Source organism: Salvia splendens, chromosome 1, assembly GCF_004379255.2.
Source record: "Salvia splendens isolate huo1 chromosome 1, SspV2, whole genome shotgun sequence".
Lineage (NCBI taxonomy): Eukaryota > Viridiplantae > Streptophyta > Magnoliopsida > Lamiales > Lamiaceae > Salvia > Salvia splendens.
The window spans coordinates 13,916,250-13,925,505 of NC_056032.1; positions in this window are offsets into that span (position 1 = coordinate 13,916,250).

Genomic DNA, 9,256 nt, shown 5'->3' on the forward strand with positions numbered 1-9,256 from the left:
TTGGATGAAAGTATTTCCTATGATAAGCTTGTGGAAACAATTTGTGAAAGGATGGGGATAAGCATATTTGAAAACAAAGTTCAAATAATATGGAAACGTACTATATGCGTTGGATCCGGAGTCACGTTTATAGGTACTCTACTAGAAGAAGTTTGCATGCCACTAATGTTCAGTGAGAGTATGGCTACAGGAGGTCAAATTGAATTATTTGTTAAGTATTCAGCAATTACTCAACAAATAAGTCATCATGTCATAAGTTATGATGTTGGTACGTCTACGAGAGCCCAAGAACCAAGTTTCGCTGCAACACAAGATTTTGATGTTGGAGGCGTGCGTTTAGGGGACAATGACAATTGTCATGTGGTTGATGACATTATAGGTCCTGATAAAGCCGACTTTCTTGAGCCACAATCACCATATGATTCTGAAGATGTAAACAATGTTAGTACAGACTCAGATGGTGATCCGTCTGATGATGAACAATTTGTTGATTCAAGACCATCCATTCCAGTTGGAGAAACAACAACTGAAGAAACAGTAGTTGGAGAAACAGCAGTTGGAGGAAGAGTAGTTCCACTCTTCCCACAGCGTGGAATGAACTATTTTCGCACCTTAGCAGGTACGTATGATAGTTTTGATCCAAAGAACTTTGAGCCTGCTGATCTGAGTGTGCATTATTGGAGTGAAAAAGATCCTAGCAATGTCGGTTTGCCTACTAAATTTAGAACGAAGTTGGAATTGAAGACAGCTGTGACTTTTTGGCATTTGGAAAAGATCCGACAATATACAGTTGCTGAAAGTAAAGGAAAGAGATGGCATGCAGTTTGTAAGTGACCACAAGGAAATCCAAAAGATAAGTCATTACCGAAATGTTTGTGGGAGTGCCGAGCAACATTGAGAAAGCATGATGAACACTGACAAATTAGAGTATTTAGCACTGCTCATACTTGTATGGGGGATCGTAATTATAATGGGCACGCTAATCTTTCGTCGTCCATGATATCATGAGTGTTCGACATCAGATAGAAAATGATCCTACCTACAAGGTAAAAGCTATTGTGGCGGATATTGAAAATAGATTTCATGTGAAAATTAGTTACAAGAAAGCATGGTATGCTCGGAGGACAGCTATTGAACTTGTATATGGTGGATGTGAGTGGTCATTCAAAGTTTTGCCGGCTTATTTGAATGAAATGCAAAGACAAAATCCTGGTACAATTGTTGAATGGTTGCATGATGACAGATTAAGCCACGGTATGAACAAGGTATTCAAGTACGTATTTTGGGCTTTTGGACCAGCTGTGGAGGCTTTTCAACCATGCAAACCAGTTTTAACAGTTGATGGAACTCATCTACGTGGACGATGTCGAGGTAAAATTCTTATTGCCGTTGGATTTGATGCTAATAAGAAATGTTTGCCTGTTGCATATGCCATTGTTGATGAGGAAACCAAAGAAAGTTGGAATTGGTTTATGGAACACATTAGAACTCCCATTCTAAGCTTGCATTGATATGACATTTTAGAGGACAATAGAATGGTTCAATGAGCAGGCAATTGCATCAAGACAGTGTGCAACACAACTTACCCCGTGGGCGCATGAAAAGGTGTGTAACAATGATGCAAAAGGTCAGTTACATAATGTGAGAGCACCAAGCTCAATTCGAGGGATTTATGTGGTTCGAACAAGATGTCGAATTGGGGGAAAGGGTGGTAACAAGTGGAAGGTGTTGTACTTGGAGTCTAACTGCAAATGTCAAGAGTGGCAGATGTGGAGACTTCCGTGTTCACATGCAGCGGCAGTTGCGCGGTTTAGAAACAACAACATGATGTCGCTTGTGAATCCCGTATACCACACAAGTGTTTGGATACACCAATATTCTGGGGTGTTCAATCCACTCAAACACCCAGATTATTGAGATGTGCCTGAATGGACTTTGCAGTGTTCACGAACTCAGTTAATGCCTCGAAGTCGCGGTCGGTACCGTACAACTAGGATTCCTAATCAGATGGATGTCCGTGAAGCTGACCAGCCACGAGCTCGACGACGTTGTAAACAATGCTGTCAACCTGGTCACGACAGGCGAACCTGCCCGTCTTCTTGATTGTTTAGACTTATGTATCGATTACTACTTGGACCTATGTATTGATTACTGTGTGGACTTATGTAGTATTCAATATGTTACTTCTGTGGACTTATGTAGTTGTCAAAATGTTACCTATTGTATTGCAGGGCATGGAAAAATGAAACATTTTTAAATTGAAAAATACGTCTGAATAGAAACGCTAGTCTCGTTGGCGTTTATTTAAACACGGTGTCTTTGTGTAAAATGCCAGCCTGAATGGTGTTTTCTTCAAACACGCCAACCAGAATGGCGAGTCATTACAGAATGGTTGCCTTTCCGTTGCGCTGAAATTCGGTTGAAATATCAGAGCGTAAAACGCCAGTCCCGTTGGCATTTTTTTTAAACACGCCAATCGGAATGGCGTCTTTGTGTAAAACGCCAGCCTGAATGGCGTTTTCTTCAAACACGCCAACCAGAATGGTGAGTCATTACAGAATGGTTGCCTTTCCGTTGCACGTCATTACAGAATGGTTGCTTTTCCGTTGCACTGAAATTCGGTTGAAACATCAGAGTGTAAAACGCCAGTCCCGTTAGCATTTTTCAATAACACGCCAACCGGAATGGCGTCTTTGTGTAAAACGCCAGCCTGAATGGAGTTTTCTTCAAACACGCCAACCAGAATGGTGAGTCATTACAGAATGGTTGCCTTTCCGTTGCACTGAAATTCGGTTGAAACATCAGAGTGTAAAACGCCAGTCCCGTTGGCGTTTTTCAATAACACGCCAATCGGGATGACATCTTTGTGTAACACGCCAACCAGAATGACGAGTCATTACAGAATATTTGGTAGCTTTCATCATAGTCTTTCTACTCAATCCTGCTTTTTACAATGCGTATTCAAAGTATTGCAATCATTCCCATATTAAAAATTTACTTAAGAACAGAAAGGCGTTGTAAAATTATCAAAGATAATGATCACAAGGTTTACAACACGAAGTTCAACTGAATAAACAAATAAGGTTCACAAACACGGATTTCAATCGCCTCACCGTTTTCGCATAAACAGGCAACGAATTCCCTTCCCGATTCTGGAGGTAGGGAGTCTAGACGGAGGAGTATCTTGAACAACGACATTCTCTAAATCAACCCCAAAAAAGTCGTCTCTCACAGAAGACCGAGGTGGAGAATGGTGGACATCATCACTGAGACCGATATCTTCACCTGTACCACCAGTGTGGCTGACAAAATGATGACCTCGAACTGCAGATCTTGGTAGAGGTGGAGGCATAAAATCGTCATCGGAATCATCTACCAAATGAGCATCTATCCTTGAAGATGACGATTCTCCACCAGTTTTCTTCTTTCCACGTCGCTTCCCTTTTTTGCCTCACGGGCATGTCAATGTCCAGCTCAGAGCGCGGGGAAGGACGGTAGTCCATCATCTCAGCTTCCCCAGATATCTACAGGCCATCTTCAACCATCCTCGAAATTGTGAACAAATCCGGTCGTCCTGTCATGTCTTGCCCACTTAGAAAGTGGCGTATTTTGTGAAGCGTCTCCACCTAAAATTTTCAAAGTTAATTACACTTCACCATATGAATTTAAATAATTAATAGTTGTTCCAATTTACCGCGTAGCTATGAGAGGATGTCGTTTCATGGAAGCCCTCCTGAGCATGCACGCCAGGTTTTGTTAAGTACACCACGGTTATCCGGCGAAACCAATCCATATACTCATCGGTAGCAATAGGCTCAGTTGAGTGGTCCACATCAGTCCAAACCATGTTGTGCCTATTGTCCCAATCCTGTATATGATTGGCGTGGTACTCAACCCAATTCTGGCCAGATTTGCCACGACGATCATGTTTCACAAAATCAGTTCCGTGAAACCGGTTGACAAGCGGAATATACGGTTAGACAATCCCAAATTGTCGCAACACTCTCTGTGGCAACTGTGGCTCAACTAGATTCTAACAAATAAGGGTTGTGCTTGAAGTCCATATAGGACGACCGTCTACATAAGCATCTGTTAGGATTGGTATACTGAAAAGCATATTTCGAGCATGTTGCACGGATAGAATTGCTAGTATACAATAAACTCTACAATCCACTTTTAACCCAAGGCGAGAAAAATTATTTTTATCGCATTGGTGTTTGCTTATGCATTTATAAGATGTTTCTCAAACATTTAAATGTATAAGAAGTAAATAAGTCTAATTCTTCTGCATAGTAGACTGGTCGTGAACGACGTTCACAGAAGGTGACACAGTCGGTCCTTTGTAGAAGAGAAATAGAATTTCACAACCTAGATAGGCTTTGGCTACCAATCGTGAAAGGTTGCAGTGTCAGTCCGCATGTTTCCTTACCTTAGGAAATAAACGACACTGGTGTGGTATAGCACTGAAGGATCTAACAGTTGAGATAAGTCTTTCTTGCTATTTACTGAAAGACGAGGTCTTGTTATTTCTTAATCATTGTTGATATAACATTGAGCATACGATATTGATTATGCACTACTTTGATTTATCAAATGGTGTGGATTTTTCGCAATCCAAGAATCCTGATATCTTGGGTAGTGGTGAATAATGTCTAGAGGTGCTAGTATTGTTATTGCAATGAATCGTGTGCTGGGTGAGTCTAGTTTGATAATATCCTCAAGAGGTGTTTGAAAAAGGTTTTATTATTCAGAAACCCGGCCGGTTGGAATTTATTCCAGAATAATAAATAAATATTTTGAACTAGACAACTCTTGGAAAAAGATATTAATTAATTAAAGTCAAATAGCAGACTTAAATTAATTAATGGATATATATATCTTAAACAAGGGAAATAATAAATTAAAGAGGTGATTACTCGTAATTTGGGATTGAACGGGCAGTCAATATTATTATACTATAGTGGATGATAATAATATTCTATTGGACTTGTATTAAATTGGGGCTCAATTTAATTAGTAAAAGTCCAACAAGTTTGGCCCAAGTCCAACCTCCATGGATCCCTAACCTGGCCCATCATAACTCTATATAAAAGGTGATTAGAAAGGAGATTTAGTAATAATTAACATTAAAATTTCGTGCTCCTCGTTGGCAGTGAACGATTTTTTCTCAGTTCTGCGGAGAACTGAAGTTCTGTCTTCTTTCTAATCAAGCCCTTTTCGATTCTGACAAGTTTTGCTCACCCAAAGGTTAGATTCTGAGTTCGGGATACAGATTAGAAGATTCGTGGTTGAGTACGAAGAACATGACGTGGAGAAGGCGTACGCAATCGTCGATTCTTTGGAGAATCAGATCGGTAATTCTAATCCGTAGGAAATTCATGTTTTAGGTTTTAATTCCTTTTACATGATTTATGTGCGTTCTTGGATGCAATTATGTGTTTAACATGTAGTTAATTAATCCCATAAACGGTCAAATAGATCTGTATGTATGATTTATTTGTGAATGCATGACTTCCGCTATGCAAGGGGCTCCAAACCCCAGCAATTGGTGTCAGAGCCAATTTTTGGCTCTGATTATATGGATTAATTTCATGTTATGTGATTTGCTTGAATGCATGTTTTCTTCGCTGTGTTTTTTGTGTTTAGTTTTAATTGAATGAACGAATAACACGAAGCAACGAAGGTGAGGTCTCGTGACGGCAATACGATGTATGATTTTCTCCTTTACTGGAGTAGTGATCATTCGGTGGAAACTAATTCTCAGAATAAAGTAATTATTGAGCGTTGATTAAATAATGTAATGATGGCTTGGATTGGATGAGTTTTTCTTTATATATTGCAATTACATCTCAATCAATCGTGAGTTGGTGATACGAGTCTTCTATTATTATTATTTAGTTTAGATATATTAGGGATTATCATATCTTTTCTTATATTTGTTTCTTGTTCATTAAGTTAGGGTAGTAGTTTTAGTATTATAAATAGGATGGATTGTTATCTTTTTAGTCATTCATCCAATTAATAAAATCATTATCGTTTGCCCACTTGTGGAGTATCAAGAATCCAAAATTATCTCGACAAGATTCATTCTTGCGCCCAGCTCTATCTCCGAAGATCACCACCGACCCAAGACTTGGGCGCCGGATTAATCAACGGATTTAAACTCTCAACGCTGCCGACGGAGACTCCTCCGCGCCAGCCCTATCGTTTGTCCGCCTACCCTTAAACGAGGGCGCCGGAATTGTGGTGTTACAGTTGTGAATTCGGACGGAATTCCCACGTTAGGAGCAGGAGGCTCTTAACAAGTGGTGCTTTCATCGGTTTACTCATGTCCCCCCGCTTCCATAGCAGCGGGAAATCAATGTGGGGGGGGTCACCGCCCCCGACACTTTTCCAGACGGTGCTTCCCGCCGCACTCACGTGGGAGGCCGCCGCGACAAGTCAGACTTTCAACGCCCTCCCATGGAAGAGGACCCGATTGACCGCCCTTCCGACGAGGGACACATTGACGACTCAATTGGCAACAAATTGGATCGCGTGATGGATAGGTTAGATAAATTAAATGCTTGGAGAGAGGAGACGGACCGACGGTTTGAGAATTTGGAACCTACAATCCCGCGCGCATTCGGCCAGCCGCTTGACTGCGATGACGGCGATGAATGGGAGTATGAGGATTATCGTCGTAAACGTAATTGGGATAGTAGTCACCACATGGGATCGGTCCAAACCCGCCGGAGACAGCCCACTTGCTGGGACCCACCATGGACCCGTCGGACCACTGCATATCAGCATTGTTCATCCTATGAGCTAGATATGTACTCGCCATCACCACCCAAGAGCCGACCTACCTGTTGGGACCCACCTGTCTTTCGAGAGACACCAAGGCAACGCCCCTTCAACGAGGTCTCGGTGTATGATCAGTCGTTGGCCCCTGTCCCTAACTCACGTCGGAATCAACCTTACACGGCGCGTGACACAGCGGCGCCGCTGCACACCTTTCCCAGAAGGTATTCCGTTAGAGGGCCTGCGTCTCAGCAGCCTCGTTCAACAATCATAGCGGAGGACCCGATTAATGCAGAGTCAGATCACTTGTTGGAGGTATGGGACAGGAAGGCAACTCTTGTCGATGCCACAGATCACTGGGTGAGCAAATTCTGATCATTATCGCAGCCCGATCAGCCAGATGTTTCTTCGTCGAGCCGGACGCTAGAATACCCTCCATCGAGAAATACTATGGCTTCTCGTGGGCAGTCGGTTTTATACCCCAATGTCTCATTGGCTCCATCACGACACATCACCACCGAGTCCACAAATCTTAGGCCGGATATCCAACCACCTCAGGGAAACCCATCGATCCAGCGATGGCCGCTCGTATTTCAGTAATCGGATCAACCTGCAACTCGCCAGCCTTCATGTTTGGAATCACCTCTAACAACAACCATTGCCGCAAAGCAGCCCGACCAAAATTACCAACCGCAGCCGCCGCTGCCCTAATCAGATCGCCAGACGCAGCGGCCGAGTCCTTCACTGCCTTTGGAGCTGCTACCCGGCGCCGCTCCGGGACCTTTCCAGCCCTTGCACTCCCTGCCCGTGACAGCACCATTTGCGGTGTCTAATCTACATCCACAAGCTGCTGTCCCGAGCTCAATGAAGAAAAACTGGGTAACGAATATGCAAGAAGGAGAAGAGATGATGGAGATTGAGAATATTATAGTTGAGTATAAGGCGGCAATTGAGACAACAAAATCGGACCTTATAGTAGAAATGGATGAGCTGAGATTAAAGTCTAAAGGATTGGGTAAAAAGGGAGATGGTCCTTACACGAGTTTGCCCATAATGGCTTGTGTCTATATGGATTTGAATGTTGGTGATGTTACAAGTATGATTCATCGACCAACCTCGCTCGACACCGATGCTAGGTTGATTCCTCCGCGAAATAACAAGCCGTGTATGCGCATTCAGGGATGTGTGGCAGAGCTTTCCGTTTTAGCATTGAATTTGGATGACCACATCAGTCCGCCTTTGTTGATTTTTTACGGATGTGATGAAGAGAGGCGCTCAGCTGTTCGGTGTGTGTTTGATCCAGGAGGAGATGTCTCGCCAAAGTCGGCTTTCAACTCTCTTCGTTGCTTCGTGGTTTCCACCTTGAGGACAAGGTGGATTTTAACCGTGGGGGAGTTGATACGAGTCTTCTATTATTATTATTTAGTTTAGATATATTAGGGATTATCATATCTTTTCTTATATTTATTTCTTGTTCATTAAGTTAGGGTAGTAGTTTTAGTATTATAAATAGGATGGATTGTTATCTTTTTAGTCATTCATCCAATTAATAAAATCATTATCGTTTGCCCACTTGTGGAGTATCAAGAATCCAAAATTATCTCGACAAGATTCATTCTTGCGCCCAGCTCTATCTCCGAAGATCACCGCCGACCCAAGACTTGGGCGCCGGATTAATCAACGGATTTAAACTCTCAACGCTGCCAACGGAGACTCCTCCGCGCCAGCCCTATCGTTTGTCCGCCGACCCTTAAACGAGGGCGCCGGTATTGTGGTGCTACAGTTGTGAATTCGGACGGAATTCCCACGTTAGGAGCAGGAGGCTCTTAATAGTTGGCTACTTCAAATTTATCTTCTCGGAACCATTCGATTGATGTGTATGCTCGCGATGTGTGGCCATACCCACGAGTTGGAAAAGCTACGGACTAGGGCAGTTTGGGGGCAGGAAAAGAAGCCTCATTCCAGCCAAGAGCCGCCCAAGAAACTCATCAGGCAGTCCGAGCAGTAGCGACGCAGCAGCGGTGTCTCCGTGCAGCAGCAGCGTTGAGTGGGAGTAGCGACGGCAGGCTGGCCAAGCTGTGTAGGCAGCCTAAGCTCTCGAGCTGGGCAGTTTGCGCGACGCAGAACAACAACGGCTGTGATGCGAGTGGGAGACCTTCGTGGGCAGTTCCCGGACTCGTGTTCCATCGCTTCGCATAGCTCAACGTATAACCGTTTTCCAAATTAGTTAGGGTTTCCCAAACCCTAGGAATGAATTTTGAATATTTTTCAAGATATAATTTAAAGTAAGATTTGACATATCTTAAATGGATTATCTAAAATTTAATTTTAATTAAATTATGGATTAGTTGAAATTTATCCTTATTTTATGGATTTGGATAAATATCCTGATAAATCCTAGATAAACTTGGATAATAACAATTAATTTATTTTCTTTCGTCTTATGGATTTATATAGATTAATTTTTATGAAA